Source organism: Conger conger, chromosome 10 (assembly GCF_963514075.1).
Source record: "Conger conger chromosome 10, fConCon1.1, whole genome shotgun sequence".
Lineage (NCBI taxonomy): Eukaryota > Metazoa > Chordata > Actinopteri > Anguilliformes > Congridae > Conger > Conger conger.
This window is the reverse complement of record NC_083769.1, coordinates 4,160,622-4,168,227: the sequence shown is the minus strand read 5'-3', so window position 1 is coordinate 4,168,227 and position 7,606 is coordinate 4,160,622.

Sequence of the window (7,606 nt, the reverse complement as noted above, 5' to 3'; positions counted from 1 at the left end):
CTGCTCCTAATAATCGACAATTATGTGAAATCATACCAGGTCATTACAAAATGGATGTGCGACATCAAACGTTTTACAGAAGCTGTGATTGCTGTTCACCGAGCCTGTGTTTCTCACAGTGCTCTGACCGCTGGTGTTCACCGAGCCTGTGTTTCTCACAGTGCTCTGACCGCTGGTGTGTGCCATACACGAGCTCACAATGCACTGACTGCCCTGGTGTGTGCTATACACAAGCTCACAGTGCACTGACTGCGCTGGTGTGTGCTATACACAAGCTCACAGTGCACTGACTGCCCTGGTGTGTGCTATACACAAGCTCACAGTGCACTGACTGCCCTGGTGTGTGCTATACACAAGCTCACAGTGCTCTGACTCTGGCTCCGGGCGCCTGCAGCTGGATGGTGTGGCTCTACGGGAGGTGGGGTGGGGCGTGTTAGGGCCCGGCTGAGGGGGGTTCGACGCCATTTTGGAGAAATGTGGAGAACAGCAGCCTCCTCTGATGCGGGCGTGAGGCCCTGCAATGCAGAGAGGTGTGCTGTGTGTCACCGCCCCACCATCGCCGTGCACATCGCAGTGCCCTCAGAGATAGACGGCTTCCCTGCACAAAAAGAAAACAGCTCAAGCTAGGTTTTGACACGGCTGGTAGCTGGTTGACCAGTTCAGACCAGCTCCATACTTAACATGGTTTGACCAGCTCAAGCTATGTTTTGAAATAGCTGGTAGCTGGGCACTTCAAGCTGGTCATAGCTGGATTTTACACCAGGGTATCAACTCACTTCCTGGTGCTTGTCGTGATCTGGATGCTTACTGTGGGAAATAGTTGCATCATTTTCTCCAGTCACTCTAAAAAATATGGTGTTTGTAGGAAGTAGTGTGGAATGCTGAGTTTATGAAGCTGTTTGGAATATTGAGTTTATGAAGCTGTTTGGAATATTGAGTTTATAGGAAGTTTGGAATTCAAGGTTCCCGGGATGTGGTTTTGGTAACATGACATAACATTAGCAAGGCTGAAAATGTGTACGACCTCATAAGTATGAATTTAAAAGATATCTATTAGAGGAGATGCACACAGTATGGGTAGCATGGCTCCTGTCCCTACATTACACATTACATTACAGTCTGCTTTTACAAAACAACATCTGCTATAGAACAGTCATGTGGCCAAATTGGTGTGTGTGGAGAGTGTGGATACCATAGTTATTTACAAACCTGGCAAGCATTGTTATCTCTTCCTAATCCATGGGGAATATGGAGCAGATTGTTCCATAGGCAAGGAAAGTGACAAAAGCAATAGCATCTGTAAAAATGTGGATGCTCCTCGCAAGACCTTTCAATGTTGATAGTGTGGATATATAGCTTCCCAGTCCCATACTACTATTTTTGTTTTGTGTGGACATAGTGGCTGGGATTCAATGGACATTTGTATTGACTAATCGTAAAACAATAGTTAATTTTCCCCTTGTCATACACACTTTGGTTAGTTCACTGACCACTAAAACTACCTGCTCAAACAAAAGAAAAAAGCTTGTGTAAAGGTAAAGGTAATAGGTAAGTGTTAAAACATTGTTAAAACAAGACCGTTGTAAATCCCTTCCTGTCATTGAAAAAGGCTCACTGACATGTTGACTCACCCTCTGCCTGTGTTTATAGTCCTTAAATTCGGGCTTCAAAATATACAGTTCATGGACCAACACTTTGTACCAAAACATTGTATAGTTGTCAGTGCATTCACAGAGAAGGGGGAGGGATAAACTGTGTTGTGGTTTGAAAGTGTTTGTTGCTGCAATTCCTCTCTTGACCGTCCAAAAAGTCCAAAATTACCGATTGTACCTTTAAAGACAAATGTTGATTGAATCCAGGCTAATGTGTTTGGTATATGTGAGTAAGTTGCTTTTTAATGTTGATTTTTGCAATGCTCTAATCAGCCTAACTCTGCTGACACTTGAGGGATCAAAGGAATTCTCATATTTCCCAGCATGCACCTTTTTTGGAATGCTAATTCAAAGCATTGAAATACCATAGAATGAATCATCACCCTGGCAGCAAGCAAACATTGGATAACTGTAGCTTGATGTTAATTACAGTAATATTTGACATTAATATTTGCTAATGATGTAATTCAGCCTGCTTGACTAGATATGTTCATTAAATGTTCCTTAAGTATGTGACAAGTGTTTATCTGCCATTAGTGATCTATTTTTAGAGAGAGGGGTGATATATGTTTCTGGAGTAAGGGCTGTGGTGAGGGTGAGCAAGGGGTATGGAGATGAGAGAGAGGGACAGAGAGGGAGGGAGGGAGAGAGAGAGGGGTATGGAGATGAGAGAGGGACAGAGAGGGAGGGAGGGAGGGAGAGAGAGGGATATGGAGATGAGAGAGAGGGAGGGAGAGAGAGGGGTATGGAGATGAGAGAGGGACAGAGGGAGGGAGAGAGGGAGAGAGAGGGGCATGGAGATGAGAGAGAGGGACAGAGAGGGAGAGAGGGAGGGAGAGAGAGGGATATGGAGATGAGAGGGAGGGAGGGAGAGAGAGGGGTATGGAGATGAGAGAGAGGGACAGAGAGGGAGGGAGAGAGGGAGAGAGAGGGGTATGGAGATGACAGAGAGGGACAGAGGGAGAGAGGGATATGGAGATGAGAGAGAGGGACAGAGGGAGAGAGGGAGGGAGAGGGATATGGAGATGAGAGAGGGAGGGAGAGAGAGGGGTATGGAGATGAGAGAGAGGGACAGAGAGGGAGAGAGAGGGAGAGAGGGGTATGGAGATGAGAGAGAGGGACAGAGAGGGAGAGAGGGAGGGAGAGAGAGGGATATGGAGATGAGAGAGAGGGACAGAGAGGGAGAGAGGGAGGGAGAGAGGGATATAGAGATGAGAGAGAGGGACAGAGAGGGAGAGAGGGAGGGAGAGAGAGGGACAGAGAGGGAGAGAGGGAGGGACAGAGAGGGATATGGAGATGAGAGAGAGGGACAGAGAGGGAGAGAGGGAGGGAGAGAGAGGGATATGGAGATGAGAGAGAAGGACAGAGAGGGAGAGAGGGAGGGAGAGAGAGGGGTATGGAGATGAGAGAGAGGGAGGGAGAGAGAGGGGTATGGAGATGAGAGAGAGGGGAAAGGGCCGGATGATGGATGGAGTGAGGGATGCAGGGCTTATACTGAGGTGATTAATTATACAGGGCTCTCTGAAGGCACATGCTGAGAGGAGAGGGGGGAGAGAAAGGGGGAGAGAGGGACAGAGAGAGAGAGGGACAGAGAGAGGGAGGGAGAGAAAGAGGGAGAGAGACAGAGAGGGAGAGAGAAGGAGAGAGGGAGGGAGAGAGAGGGAGAGAGGGAGGGAGAGAGGGACAGAGAGAGAGAGGGACAGAGAGAGAGAGAGGGACAGAGAGAGGGAGGGAGAGAGAAGGAGAGGGAGGGAGGGAGATAGAGGGAGAGAGAGGGAGGGAGAGAGAGAGGAGAGGGAAGGAGAGAGGGAGGGAGAGAGAAGGAGAGGGGAGAGAGAGAGGGAGGGAGAGAGAGAGGCAGAGAGAGCAAGAGAGGGAGAGAGAGAGAGAGAAGGAGAGGGAAGGAGAGAGGGAGGGAGAGAGAAGGAGAGGGGAGAGAGAGAGGGAGGGAGAGAGAGAGGCAGAGAGAGCAAGAGAGAGGGAGAGAGAGTGGTATGGCATGATCCAGATCTGTGTGTGTGTGCTCGACTCAGACCATGATCGAATATGTAATTGTTTCGGGTTCAAATACTTTTCTGTGCTCGATTAATCTTGCCTGGGACACTCAAGCCAACCAAGAGGTGGGTTTTGCACTGCTGGTAGTATTTTGTAGGTTACAATCCACCAGACAAGCTCAGTAAAGCATACAAAATTATTTGAATCCAAAATAAGTACACATTTGTGTGTGTGTGCCTGCGTGTGTCTGTGTGTGTGTGTGTGCGTGTGCGTGTGCGTGCACATACCAGATGTGGGATCCAGAATCTTGAGTCATGATCCCTACCACAGTGACATTATCGGTTCAATAATTAAAGTATCATCACACTAATTCAGCAGAGCCCTAAACACTGTTCCAACAGCTTCAACACACTGATACATAGTTCTAGTCTAATACAGTAATCCCAGTATCCTACCTTGAGGAAGGCTCATGACCACATTGCTCCAGGGGGGATTGGCCCCTGCCAAGCCCAATCAACTGTAAGTCACTTTGGATAAAAGTGTCAGCTAAATACAGTGAAATAACGAATTTGTTTAATTCATTAGTTTATTTGACAGGGACAATGTAGCAGCGTTAGCCAGGTTAGCCATTTTCATCTGTAGTGCCTGGGCTGCATGTTTTGGCTGTGGAAGGAAACCGGAGCACCATGCAGAGGATCCGGGCCTGCTGGGACTGACGCCCAGAGCCTCTTTCCTGCGGAGGAGGCAACAGTGCTAACCTAACAGCTAACAGTGCTAATCTAACATGCTAATCTAACAATGCTAACCTAACAGCTAACAGTGCTAATCTAACAGTGCTAACCTAACAGTGCTAATTTAACAGTGCTAACCTGACAGCTAACAGTGCTAATCTAACATGCTAATCTAACAGTGCTAACCTAACAGTGCTAACCGAACAGCTAACAGTGCTAATCTAACAGTGCTAACCTAGCTGTGCTAATCTAACAATGCTACCCTACTAGTGCTAATCTAACAGTGCTAACCTAGCAGTGCTAATCTAAGTGATAACCTAACAGTGCTAATCTAACAGTGCTAACCTACTAGTGCTAACCTAACAGTGCTAACCTACTAGTGCTAATCTAACAGTGCTAACCTAGCAGTGCTAATCTAACAGGGCTAACCTAACAGTGCTAATTTAACAGTGCTACTCTAACATGCTAATCTAACAGTGCTAACCTAACAGCTAACAGTGCTAATCTACCAGTGCTAATTTAACAGTGCTAATCTAACAGTGCTAACCTAGCAGTGATAATCTAACAATGCTACCCTACCAGTGCTAACCTACTAGTGCTAATCTAACAGTGCTAATCTAACAGTGCTAACCTAGCAGTGCTAACCTAACAGTGCTAATCTAACAGTGCTAACCTTACAGTGCAAATCTAACAGTGCTTATCTAACAGTGCTAACCTACCAGTGCTAACCTAGCAGTGCTAACCTAACAGTGCTAATCTAACAGTGCTAACCTGAGAGTGCTAATCTAACAGTGCTAATCTAACAGTGCTAACCTGACAGTGCTAATCTAACAGTGCCAACCTAGCAGAGCTAATCTGACAGTGCTAACCTAACAGTGTAAATCTAACAGTGCTAATTTAGCAGTGCTAACCTAACAGTGCTAATTTAGCAGTGCTAACCTAACAGTGCTAATCTAACAGTGCTAACCTAGCAGTGCTAATCTAACAGTGCTAACCTTACAGTGCTATCTAACAGTGCTAATCTAACAGTGCTAACCTTACCGCTGTCACATCCCAGCATACAAGCCCCTGACGCACCGCTAGCGGGCCCACCGCTCTGTCACTAGCAGTCCACTAGCAGAACAAGGACCTTTCACCAACCATTATGCGTTCTGCCAATCCTCACCCTGACTGCCTGGCCTCAACAGTCCTCTAGGGGTCGTCTGAGGCTCCATGTTTTAAAATGTGCGCGGACCAACAGCTGTGCCGGCGGCAAGCCGCTAACCCGCGGCTAGCGGGCACTGTATGTACCTGTGTGAGTTAGCACTGTATGTACCTGTGTGAGTTAGCACTGTATGTACCTGTGTGAGTTAGCACTGCATGTACCTGTGTGAGTTAGCACTGTATGTACCTGTGTGAGTTAGCACTGTATGTACCTGTGTGAGTTAGCACTGTATGTACCTGTGTGAGTTAGCACTGTATGTACCTGTGTGAGTTAGCACTCTATGTACCTGTGTGAGTTAGCACTGTATGTACCTGTGTGAGTTAGCACTGTATGTACCTGTGTGAGTTAGCACTGTATGTACCTGTGTGAGTTAGCACTGTATGTACCTGTGTGAGTTAGCACTGTATGTACCTGTGTGAGTTAGCACTGCATGTACCTGTGTGAGTTAGCACTCTATGTACCTGTGTGAGTTAGCACTGCATGTACCTGTGTGAGTTAGCACTGTATGTACCTGTGTGAGTTAGCACTGTATGTACCTGTGTGAGTTAGCACTGTATGTACCTGTGTGAGTTAGCACTCTATGTACCTGTGTGAGTTAGCACAGTGGGGAGTTCGGTGCACACACTGGCCAGGCTCTGTACAGCTCTGTCTCTCCTGGGCCTGGCGTGAAGAGATGAACACACCGGCCGAGCTGCCCGTGCTCCACACCGCAGCTAGCGGGCGGCAGAGCTGTGAAAAAGCGAAACCTCCGTGACCTTTCAAAGTCACTGCACGCAGCGCGGCAGCCCGCCACCAGGGGGAGCTAATGCAGATAATGCAGGACTGCAGAATTAGTCTGTGCGTGAGGCGGTGGTTCTGCCCCTTTATGTTGCCATGTTACCTTTCAGGCAAAGTTGCTTTTCACTGCATTTGACTTCTTGAATGATACTGCCTACATTTTTTTATTGCTCAACAGGTGGCTTGCCATTACAAATGAATAAACTGCTGGTGTCAGTAGACGAGCCTGGTGTGATGGTTTATCATTTTGTAAACCGAATGGGAGTGTTGGTGTAGTGCCGTAACTGAAACTCTGAACACCTGAGAAATAACAGGCAAATGGAACACTGTTTACTTTAATTAAATGAATTTTAACTGAGTGAAATTTAACTGTTTTAACTTTAACAGTGACCAATGTTCCCGCTGTTGGTTCTTGCAAGTTATTTTAGAGAAATACCCCAGAGTTCAGTTTATTATTATAGCAGATAAAAGCAGCAAAGTTTAATTCACGTTATCATTTCTTAGACAGCAGTGCCGTTCATGTGTCAGTTTAGACATTTTGAATATCCCTCCATATGGTTCCCCTCCTCAGCCGGCCCACTTTGGAGATGCCATGGAAACGGGCTTGTTGAGGGGGAGGGAAAGGCGGATCAGGACACTGATGTTCCATTACATCATTGTCTCTCTTCTCTGAACCTCTCTGTTTTGGGCCTGGTGCAGACTGAGGTTGCAGTGATTCCACAGTGTGGTTTCTCATTGGTAGACTGAAGCACCAGTGATCCTGCAGTGTGGTTTCTCATTGGTAGACTGAAGCACCAGTGATCCTGCAGTGTGGTTTCTCATTGGCGCACTGAAGCAGCGGTGATTCTACAGTGTAGTTTATATAACCGATTGCAGACCTGCATTATTGTATTTCTGTTTAATGTTGTTAAGGTGTTTATGGTGATATAAAATAGTATATTTCCTGCAAGCTGCTCACACTCATTCATTTTATGTTGACCATAGATGACCACAGATATGCCTAGATCAACATGGGGCATATAAATCAGACAGTTTGTGACTATGTTCAGTAAGTTCTTGAAAAATGGTGTGTGTATAGATATTTGCACAGTATATAGTTATACACAATTTATAGTTAAAAATATTGGAACAGTGACCCAAATGCAGTTAAATGCAACTTGATTTTTTGTGGTTTTGGCTCTGTACTCCCCCCCCCCCCCATTTTAGGGGAGCAATAGTAATTGGACAGATTAACATACTGTACTATG